At 46.2% G+C, this 12,364-nt stretch overlaps 1 pseudogene; it reads right to left on the reverse strand.

Annotated features, from left to right (window-relative positions):
- Positions 1-986: 986 nt before the first annotated feature.
- On the reverse strand, positions 987-1,736 carry LOC136355219 (dehydration-responsive element-binding protein 1J-like; annotated as a pseudogene).
- Positions 1,737-12,364: the final 10,628 nt, after the last annotated feature.

Consider the following 12,364-nt stretch of genomic DNA (forward strand, 5'->3'; position numbering starts at 1 on the left):
CAGAAAAGTTAAGTGCTCATGAAGGTACACCTCTTGGACCAGTTGATAGTACAAGGTACAGAAGTCTTGTTGGTGCTTTGCAATATCTGACTTTGACTAGGCCAGATCTATCTTATTCAGTGAACAAAGTATGTCAGTATTTGCATGCTCTAACAACAGATCATTGGGCTGCTACCAAGAGGATTCTGAGATATCTCAAGCATACAATTAAACTTGGTTTGAAGATCAGTAAGTCTAATTCCCTGCTTGTTAGTGCTTTCTCTGATGCAGATTAGGCAGGATGTCTGGATGATAGGCGTTCCACTGGAGGTTTTGCTGTGTTTATAGGACCCAATCTTATGTCATGGAGTGCGCGAAAGCAAGCCACTGTATCCAGATCTAGTACAGAAGCAGAATATAAGGCTTTGGCTAATGCCACAGCTGAAATTATGTGGATACATGCTTTACTTCATGAGCTAGGAGTTCAGGTGCCTAGAGCAGCTAAGGTATGGTGTGATAATATTGGTGCAAAATATTTATCAGCTAATCATGTGTTTCATGCTCGCACAAAACACATTGAAGTAGATTATCATTTTGTTCGAGAGCGTGTTGCACGGAAGTTGTTGCAGGTTGAGTATATATCCACCAAGGATCAAGTTGCAGATGGGTTTACCAAGACACTAACTGTTAAACTGCTGGTAATGTTCAGAAACAATCTAAACCTTACAGGATAGATTGAGGGGGAGTGTTAGAGATAACTTTCATACATGAAATATTGTAACTATAGGTATGGATTGAGTTTGTTGTGTTAGTTAGTATTGATAAGGTTTATCTCTGTAATCTAGAAATACACAACAAACTCAATACCGGTGCTATATATCTCCCTGTTTTTCTGTCGCCCGGTTGTGTGGCAAATATCAACACGAATCCTCTTCACCGAAGGAGTTCCTCCTCACCGAAGGAATTCATCTGCAATATAATGTATTCGAGCAAAAGAGAAGGGTAAGAATTTGTAACCATGCAAAATGAAATGGGATTTTTTTGCAGGCACAACGATCCTTTCGCTATGCTACTACTGATATGCTTTGACATTAACATCCAACAATCTAGTGAAGAAACAGAGATGAAGTCGCATTGTTTGGTTTGGTGCTAGCTCCACAGCTCCATTTCAACGCCGCCGTATCCTTCGTCGTCGCAGCAGCCCTCCACGATGGTCAGCGGCGGCTGCGGCTCGATGAGCAGCCCCCGCGCCAAGCTCGCGTAGTACAGATCGGCGTGCATGCCACTGAACATGTTGCCGGAGCATGCCGTTGTCCAATGCAGCCGCCGCCGCAGGAGTGGACGACGGAGAGGCATTGTCGTTGGCTAACAGAACGGGTGTCGGCGGAGGGGCGGTCGATGCAGCGTCGCCGGAGGTGGCGGTACTTCCCCGGCGCTGGAACTCGGCGACGGCCTCGCTGGCGGCGCGCTGCATGTCGGGCAGCTAATGGCCGGAGACGACGGGGGGCGGGGGCGCGCGGGATGTGGAGCAGCCAGGCGGAGTTGGAGAAGTTGAGGCTGGCGGAGGCACCGCACAGGGCGAGCATGGCAGCGTCGTGCGCGTGCGCGTCTTCCTCGATGGTGTCGAACGTGCCGACCCACAGGCGTTCGCCGCGGCTGCCCGGGAGAGCAGAGAGCGAGAGGGAGGAAGGAAGGAGAGAGACAGAGAAAGAGAAGAGGGGAAAGAAAGCAGGTGCTGACAGGGACACCCCTAACATGTGGGACCCACATGGGTCCCACGCTGACTCAGCCGTCACGTGGGACAAAACCGGGATCAAAACCACTGAGAGATCTAGTTTGCACTGGTTTTGTAAGTTGGGGGATGTGTTGTATCCGGTTTTACGATTGGGGGACGATTTTGTAATTCGATGACAAGTTGAGGGATCTTCTTCGGTGTACTTTTTCCTCAGCTGATCGAGAAGGGCGGAGACAAAAAAAAAAAAAAACACTGGCGAACGTCTCGTTACACGTAGTTGACTGGGACATGGATGGTATACTCCGGTGCCGTCATGTTTAGGAACGTGAGACGGTGATCGATTAATCAAAGCTCTGGTTCAATATTTTACTTTGTTGACAACAGAACTTGTGGGCATGTACTGCAACAAATGAGTTTATTATGCCATGTCGAAGAGAGCACAGACTCTGTATTTGCAGGGAGCAAGCGAGCCACGTCCGGCTAGAGGCCCTTTGCTTCTTCCTGATTTGGTCATTCAATTAACCGAGGATACAGACCGAATTAACTGTTGAGTAATTTTCATACTACAAGTAATCACATGCATCATCAAAACATTTTAATTAGATTAGAATAAGTTGCCGATGGTTTGTAAGCCAGTTTTCTGTAAATTGGTTTCTCAATCAAGAGCGGGCCGCGTTCCACTCACAGGTCACGTGCGCGGAGGCGCGCGTGAATGGGCTGGCGGGTGCCTTCTGGGCCGCGGCCGGATCTCGGGCCAAAATGAGGTCTCTTTCAAATTTTGCCCGAATTAATGTTTTCATATTTACGGAAATACATTTAATCAGTTTAAGCCATTATTTGATCTCCTAAAAGTGCACTATAATTTTTCTTATGCAAATAAAATTATGTCTAGCTAAATGGAACGAACGAGAAATTTGACTAGAATATTTAAGTTATTGCCTTTATCATTTTGGCCCAATGGAAGTTATGATTTAGGATTTATTTTTTCATTATTCGGATACTAATGTTAATTTTGATTCATTTTTCTCAACGGTATCATGAAGTAAAATTTAATGCTTATATTAATTTTGGTGACATATGGACACTTAGCCTCATTCTTACCCTATGTTGAGATAAATTGATATCTTATAAAATTAATCTATCAAACTTAGGTAATTTTTTCCTTGCAGGTGTCTGATGGACGAGTTTACAGATTGATAAAGCACACGTCACCACTACGACACTATGAGTAAGTATGCAAAAGCATTTTTAGGTCCTTATTGTCATTAGTTTTATGATAAACTCACCTATTTTAAATAAAGATTTTATTTTTGTTATTCACACAAATTTTCATACATCTACTCTTGCATGAAAGTAACCCAAGGCATTCACTGTTTGTTCCTCCCATGGTACAATCGTTACGCTAACGTGTAGGAACATAGGCATTCACTGTCTGTTCCTCCCATGGTACAATCGTTACGCTATCGTGTCAGGAACATAGTTCATATCATACATATACACGTGGAATAATTTGTAATTATTATTGTCATACTAGACTGCTTAAAAAATTGTTCAGTTAAACTTTATCCAACGCGACATTACCCGGTGCAACGCACGGGCATTTTGCTAGTCATAAAATAACGGTGATAAGCAAAAAGGGAAATTCTTGCTGAGAATCAAACGACTTCACAGTGTAAATGAAAATAATGCTAACCATTTAATTATATTTCTTCCTCACAGCATATTTTTTCTCGAACGCGCAAAAGGATTGCACGTCAATATATTAGAAGAATAGAATGTTTGTTACACGATGCAATCAGTCAGACCGACTTATGCCAAGAAAGGGGAAGAAAAGACCAAATTAAAAAAGGGGATGAACGACTACTGTGACGGCTACAAACAACTCCAAATTGCGGGAAGGGGGCAGAGCCACTACCTTCCCAGGAGAACCCCAAAATTAGCAATGCCAGCTAAAGATCATAGATGGCCCTCATAAAGGATGGACTCAAGGACCCCCGAGACCGAGGACAACGCAAAGTCAAAAACTCTAGAGTTCCGCTCCTTCCATAGTTGTCAAGAGACCAGGAGGACCATAGAATCGAAACCGGCATGGAGATGCCCCGGCAAGAAAGCCCTAGAAGAAGGCCACCAATCCTAGAGGCAGCTACCACGGGAAGGAGAGAGGGTAGTCCAACCAAGAGGCGACAGCACACGGAGCCAAACTTGCCGAGCGAACATGCAATCGAGGAGGATGTGGTTCGCCGTCTCAAGCTCTTGGGCGCAGAAGGGGTAGGCCGAGTGACTATCCAAGCCTAGCTTTAGGAGGAGGTCGGCTGTCCAGCAGCGCCGCTGAAATGCAAACCAGAGGAAGAACTTGCATTTAATAGGACCCTTTGCGTGCCAGAGAAGATCCTTACAGCATATTGATTTACACACAAAACTTATTGACATGTAAAACTCATAGCATGATCAGCTTCACTTGAGTTATCAGAAGGGTTCTCTAAAAAAAAAGAGTAGCACATCCAGAGATCAACAACTTGGTGTGTCATCCATAAGACATCCAAGCATTCTTTAGCGGATTGTTAGGTGGTACAACATGTGAAGGCCGAACTCGACGCCTGTAAACAGCGTGGTATTCAATGTACTTCACCAACAAATATCACCTTCTGTCCGATCCACAAGTCGAGGTCACACAACCTCTCAAGTTGCAGGATTTTCCTCAACACCATCAAGTCGTCGCACCACCAGATTCAACAATCCCAAGTTCAATCTTGATATGTTGCAAAGGAACGAGGCGCAACGATGACTTCTGATCGGTTGGTGGGATTCGTCGACATCGACCCTCACGAGCATTCGGTTTTACATCTCTTGGAAGACCAAGAATCCTCTTCGTCGAGTTCGCTGCGAGACGTGAACATGACCAATGTGGCTGAGACCAGCACGTCCGCAGCGGCTAGAACATTTGCTCAGCAGCTGCAAGCCATCGACTCGATATTGAGAGAGAGCCCTTTCAATCGCGTTTTGAACCCAGAAGTTGATCAATGGGCAGCACGACTACGAGAAACTGTGGCCAATCTCAATAGCGTGTTTACAGAGGCTGCAACTGAGCCACCGCTGCAGGACCCTATTAACGACCAAAATTGGTAATGCCATGGATCGGATTCGAAGGTAGCAGATCTCCCAGGCTAGTGCGTGTTTTTCGTGTCAACAGACCCGCCACGAGCAGATGGATCATGGGAACCCACAAGGTGAAAACCCTACTGGTGAATGTTCCCCCCCCCCCGTGTACAATCACCACACATCTCCCATGATCCAACCCCTCCGCCTCGCGAGAATCACAATCTCCGTGAACACTTGGATGATTGACGGAGGGAACGTCGAGATTAGAATAATAACGGTCGTCACCAGCTTCGTTCTCCCTCACGACGAGTCAAGAACGCCAACCAAGGAGGGCGGTCCTAGTAGAAATCGAGGCTGGTAGGACCGCAATGATCAAGTGACATGAACAATAACGACCAGCGAGATCAAGGCGGCAATGATCGAGATCAGCGGCAGGACAATAACAACAAACGGAGGTGCAACTCGCGTTCCCCCGGATTCTGGGCGAGACAGACGACGTGAGCGACGCTCCAGAAGTCGGGCACCAAGTCCAAGCGATCCGTCATCATCATCCTCGTCGTCCTCTTCCTTGGATAGACCTCCCCGGCGACAACACGGGAGCCGACCACCCTTCGCTCCAAGAAGCGGGTGTAGGGCGTTCACGCCTACACTTCGAGATGTATGATGCCCCGAGAAGTTAAGACAAGGAGCAATTGAGAAGTATGATGGAAGCACAGACTCTGAAGAGTTTCTTCAAGTCTATTCCACAATTCTCTACGTTGCTGGTGCAGACGACATCGTGCTGGCAAATTACTTACCGGCTGCATTGAAAGGATATGCTCGTTCATGGCTGGTCCACCTCCCGCCCTACTCAATTTCCAAGGGACATACAAGCGCCACGCGATCGAGGACGACCTACACGCCTTAACTCGGAACCCAAGTGAATCTTTAAGGGACAATATCCGGCACTTCAACGAGTGCATGAATACGATCCCTGAAATCAACGATGCTTCAGTGATTCGCATAGTGATTCGCGCACTCAAGTCAGGCGTTCGAGATCGATACACTACCCAGGAATTGGCAACACAGCGGATTACCCCTGCTCGCAAGTTGTTTGAGATTATCGACAGATGCGCTCATGCCGATGATGCCTTAAGACGAAAAGATGGAAAAAGCAAGATGGGCGAGGAGAAGAAAGCGGCCAACAAAGACGCACCAGAGTCGAGCAAGAAGAGAAGTTGCAAGAGCGGGAAGAGCAAGTCTTCGGGAGAGGTTCTTGCCACTGAACAGGCAGACCCACCCAAGCGCCCAAACCCCCAGGCCGACGACTCGCGACGACAATGGTGCCCCATACACAAGACAAAAAACCACTCCATGGAGGACTGCCACGTCATCAAGAAGGAGCTTGCACGACACCTGGCAATTGAGAAGGGGAAGCGAGTACGCGTTGTCGAAGAGGCTACTGAGGCAGCTACCCCCGACTCTGACTCCACGTTTCCAAACTTAGACCTCCATGTTACGCATATCTTCGGCGGTTCTACATCATATTCTTCAAAGAGGGAATACAAGAAAGTAGAACGCGAAGTCTACTCTACATCACAGGGGGCTGCCGCCAAGATGAAATAGTCTTAGTATAAGATTGAGTTCTCAAATGCGGACCACCCGAAGATTGCAACCACACCTGGGAGATATCCGATCATAGTCGAACTCACTATTCGGAACATTAAGGTGGCACGGGTTCTCATCGACATATGCGACCGGTTTTGCTTTTAAGAAGAGCCCAGTGTTGAAGTAAACCACGAATCAAAGCCTAGGCTAGCCTATCAGTAAAGAGCTTCCTTCTATGTGGCAAGTAGAGGCTGCCACATAGCAAGGAGTGCCGCCGCCGCCGCTCCAGATCCCGCGCCGAAGTGGAGGAAGAGAAACAGAGAAGAGAGGGAGGGAGAGGGAGGAGGAAGAAGGATAGATAGGGGATGACATGTGGGTCCCACAACTTTTTTTTGTGTGAATGATGAATGGGGCCCACATAGTTTTTAATTATAATGCCACCTAAGCACCACGTCAGCACCACAGACTAGGTCAACATCGCCACGTCAACGCCACGCCAGCAAAACCGCCGTCCAAAAGTGCCGAGGGAGTCAAATTGCACTGGTTTGAATAGTTCGGGGAGTCGTCCTATCCGGTATTGCGGTTGGAGGTAACGGATTAGATTCGTGTCACTTTTAAGGGATTCAAAGTGGACTTATTCTTCCGGCCGACGGCATACTCGGAGCTGGGCCTCCTCGGGCCCAACGAGGCCCATCCGGTTCGTGAACAATCTTCCTCCTGCCAGTAAATCTCTCCATCCAAACTCAATTCAATTGCCAGCGGAGACTCAATCGGTGCTAATGGGATCTGTGATTGGCTCCCTCCGGCTTGTTTGGTAACTCGAGTGAAGGGGATTGGGAGTTTACACGAGGGAATTGATGATGAGATTAAGATGGGAATTTGATTTTTAATTCCAATATCTTGTTTAGTAGAGGTGATGGAATTGATAGGGAGTTTAGTTGGAGATTAGGTCATTAATAAAAATGGATGACTGTGATTTGCTTAGATAAAGTAAAGGAGGAATTCCCTCCCAATTTCCTTCCTCAATTCTCCATCCCCATCCCACCAAAATTCCTATGTCTCCCAACCAAACAAAACACTTAATAGCCTCATCCCTCTAAACTCTCAATCCCTACTAAAAACTTCCTCCAACCAAATGGGCCGCTCATCCTTGCCTACGATGACGCGAGGAAGTTTCTGATGGAGATGGAGCGGAAGGCGGAGCACGAGGTTAACCTGCTCCGGCCGCCAGCGTTGCTGCACTGGGACGGCTGCGACGGCGGCGAGCAGCCTCCGCCCCTCAACGAGCGGCGACGGATCGTGCAACGATGGATTGAATACGAAAATCGCAAAGGTCCTCGCCGTTTCGACTATGTCTCAGGGTTCGTACAACCCCTTCTCCTCTTCTTGATTCGCTGCTGCAGCACATCTTTTCTGCAATTTTGCACTGTTCGTCTGTCCTAACCCCTCCTTCCATCCAAAAAAGAATTCAATCCTAACAACGAACCTGGACATATGCGTGTCCAGATTCGTTGCTAGGATTGAGGTTTTTTTGGATGGACTAGTATTCATCATCATGTTAAAAGATTAGAAATTTTTCTCGCGTTTAATTTGGGACAGAAAAAGAAAGAAAACTATGAAATGGACGGTACACGTCTCGGATGCTCAACTTTCTTGTATTCAGATAATCTAATGGGAAAAAGTATGAATTACCCCCTGAACTATTGGGTGAGTATGAATTACCCTCATAAACATGAAAACCGGACGTTTTTCACCCTCAACTATCGATACCGGATGAAAACCCCCCCGAGCAGTTTTCTAAGTGGTTTTGGTCTACGTGGCAGTCCAGTCAGTAATTTTTTAATTAAAAAACGAAGGGACCCACCTGTCAGATATCTCTCCACTCTCTCTTTCCCTCTCCCAACTCTCTCTCTCTCTCTCTCAAATCATGGCGGTTGCGGCTCGAGCGCTGACGACAGCGGATGGCTCCAGCGCCTTGACGAGCCGCGCGGCGGTAGCTGCGGGCGCTTCCTCCGCCGCCGGAGCTCCGCCCGCTGCCCCCTCCACCTCCCCGAGCTACGCTGGCTGTGAGCATCCCCTCCGCCGCCCCAAGCGCCGCCCTCCGCCGTCCCCTCCTCCCGCCACCCCGAGCCCCGCGCGTCGGCGGCTGTGGGCGCCCCTTCAATGCCAGACATGTCTGTTTATCTCCTATACTATGCTTTGCCACTTTGCACCGGACAATGGGGTGAAATGAGCAAGAGTGCGATGAGCGATGAAAATGGTGAATTACATATTACGCACCTGCAAATCTCACCGCAGAAAGCGGGGCAAATTACAGTTGAAAATTGATTCCCTAGCGGGAGATTCCAATCTTGTGAGCTCGACAAAACATGTTATGGCTGATTACTGATCTACCCTATAATTCACCAACACAATGTTACATTCCTCATTCCTCGTTGATCGGTCAGGATGCCCTCTCACAGATCCAACGCCTCACGTCGCTCCCACCTTCTCCCATCCGCGATTCACCCTCTAAACCGCGATCTCTCTCCCTATAATCTCTCCGCCTAACCACGCCCCACCGCACCTCTCCCTCGCGCATCGCCTACCCTAATCGCTGCCTGCCGCTCACTCCCTTGCGCTCGCGCCGCCTCGCAGGTCCGCCGCCGCGCCGCTGCCGACCTAGGTCCCCCCCGCGGCGACCAGGCAGGGACGGACGCGGGCATCCATCGCCTTGTCGGGCTCCTCCACTCCCTCCCCACCTCGCGCCGCCGGTTGACGCGGCGCAGTCGGAGCCCCCCGCAGAGCACGCGCTGCATCTCCTTCGCCCGCGTTCGTTTCTCCCGTACCTGCGGAGGCCGGTCGCCGACACCCAGCGCCTCCATCGACGCGACGCCGCGGCCTGTCTACGACTCCTCCTCCTTTTGGCCCAGCTACAAAATAGCAAACGTATGCTCAGCATTTCACCTTCATATGCTTCTATTTTTTGGGAATCCTTTTGTTTTCTTTAAGATAAACCAAGTTTTATCCATGTTAAACAGTTACTACATCAAGATAATAGCGTCGCTCCTCCACCTCCGTGGGCAGCATGCCCTGATCCCTCCTTTCCGCTGTCGCTGCCGCCTTCAATCCTCCGTCGTCAAGGACTCAAGGTGCACCGCCGATGTGCCGATCCCTCCCGCTCGCGCCGCCACCGATACCCTCACTCTTGTATTTTTGCCTGAATGAAAATTTGTCTCACTCTCATATTGAGAAAAGAGACTATCCTCCTCAAGCAAAGATGACATGGCCGGCGGAGAACCCCTCCGCGTCACGAGGCATGTGTGCTCCCTACCACACCACAGGTACTTTCCATTGCTTCTGCTACATTGATTTATTTCTGAACCATTTAGATTTGTCTGAATCAAATTTTCTTCCATCCTGTTAATCAGATGAAAAATTCAAAAGCAAACTAATGAGAGTTAAAATAAATTCTGAGCTTTACTCTGAAAACAGCTTAGGAAAGTTGATATTTTCATTAATTTCAGAACATCATGTTCCTTGTGAATAAATAATATGATCTTCAAGCACTTCAAGCAACTATTATGTATGTCCTCCTATTTGCTGTGTGTTATGAATGGAATGTGCTAGGTCTATTTGCCAGTTACAGTGTCCATGGCCTGTTTTGTTCTAATGGTTATTAGAGGTATTACATGCCTATTTATACCATATATCAGTACCATAGAGGTCTTCTTTTCTTTTATTTCAGATGCATGACTATATAGCATAATGCTGATTGGGAATGATGCTTTCCTGATAATTGTTGTCCATTTAAAAAGAACCAAATATGCTGAGCCTATGCCACGCAAAAAAGTCAAACAGAACTATTCCACTATCACACTTCACTTTCAAAAGTTTCGGTCAGTGGTGAATTGATGGAGGTGGAACAATTTTTTCTAAGAATTTGATAGGGCAGGACATGTAATTATATCATTTGAATCTATCGCAACAATTTGAGCTATTTTCTTAACTGATAAGTGTGCCTCTAAACATCAGTACGATTTTCATTACAGCCCGAATTATAAAACCCACCTTTTATATGTACCTGTATGCACATGAACTGGTGTTGATTTGGTTAATCTTCACACTGCAGTATATTAGATCGACAATACATGCACTTGGGTGTAAGGATTCTTTGTGGTCTCAGTTGAGTTGAGGAATTTGGTTAACTTTGACACCTGAAGTATATTAGGTCGATGATAAATGCGCTTGTTTGCAAGGATTCATATGGTCTCAATTGGGTTGACGATTCAACAAATGTAATTCAGATTGGTCTGGATGGAATATCATGCATGATTGAGTTTCTATGTTAGATGGTCATGGAGTGTGTGGCGTAGCCCTGCTATTTTACTTCTTTGATCATGAGGCCAGCATTTCCAGGATTCAACATAAATATGCACTGCACGTTTCCAATTTCATTTCTCATGAGTCCAGCTTCATATTTCAGACAGTACAAAAATACAGGCTCAGAAAGCAGTATAACCATTTATAAGGGTCTGAATTGTTGTAGTATTATTAACAAAATTAACAAGCAGTACGTGCTAATGAAGTGCTGCAGTGCCATTGAGTTAGATCAGCTCTGCACACTGTTGGCGGAAATGTCAACTTGTAATCTCGGAAAAACAGCCATGCAACCCATTATAACCAGTATCTGATGTATCTGATGAAAATAGGCATGAAGAAAACATGGATAACAACTACATGAAGGTGGAGCAATGTACCATGATCATGTTTGTCCCCCGTAAGGCATGTAAGTTTCGGTTAATGACTGGATATGGACCCTCAATTCATTTGTCAGTTTTGTTTTCAACCCACATGCAATAATTAGTGGACTGTTAGGGCAGTCATTTGGCTATTTTCTGCTGCAATTGAGTATTAAATGCCAAGAATTAATTCTGAAAATATATATACAGACGTATCGTTTTTCTAGATCACGTTGTCTGCAATATCTTTCACAGAGACCCATGAGAGTTTCTCTTTTAACAGCATAGTGCTATGAATCTGTCTAAACTCGAGTATGCATTATACTTACATGCTGGGATGACCATAGCCTGGGATATTATTGATGAAAAAAGGTATATGCCACTATAAAGACGGTCTGAATATAACTGCACTATGAATTGGATCAGCGCTTGTTACTGAAGAGCTCTTTTACAGTCTCCATCTAACCAAGCTAGACTCCTAGATGTAGCAGAAAAGTTGGTTTCATATATTACAGAGTAAATCATTTTCTTTATTGTAGGAGATTGCATATCATGGAACATCTGCGTTCAGACATCTCTATACCCTAACAGTGACCAGGATTAGATTTTCATTTTCAGACAGTCTAAAATTAAATTAGGTCACCAACAGAAACACATATGAACAACATTGAGCTATCTCTAAAGTGCTACAGTTTTAGGAGGGGTCAATACATATAATGCTTCAGTATAAGACTCTTTTGTCTTCTTTGCCATGAGCAGAATTCCTTTGATTATCCTGGACAGGTGATTCGTGGAGTATTTTCATTGCTCTACTGCTCAGCAAAAGAGTTTGGTAAGATTTGAACGGTTGGTTATATAGGTCATTGACATGATGTACCCAGTTTGGATTCCGTATAATTTGTTTTTCACATGAATAGCTAAATGTGCATGAATAGCTAATTTTTTCACATGTGCAGAACAAGGGCAAAGTGCTTCTTGTAGTAAAGATATAGCTTTGCTCCATTAGAAGGAAACAAACCAATCGAGAAGAAAGTGGGTGAGAGACATTTTATTCTTCTCAAGTCTCAACTTTTAGAAACTGCCAGAGATGCAATGCCTGGCTAAATAGTCCTTCCACCCTTGAGGGTTTTTGTTCGGTCTTATCCGCTGTGTACTTGAAGGGCAAATGTATTATTGTATACTGCATAACACAATCAATGCTCTCGAAGTTTATCAATGCTTGAGGATCAACAAGTTATGGTCT

Source organism: Oryza sativa, chromosome 1 (genome assembly GCF_034140825.1).
Source record: "Oryza sativa Japonica Group chromosome 1, ASM3414082v1".
Lineage (NCBI taxonomy): Eukaryota > Viridiplantae > Streptophyta > Magnoliopsida > Poales > Poaceae > Oryza > Oryza sativa.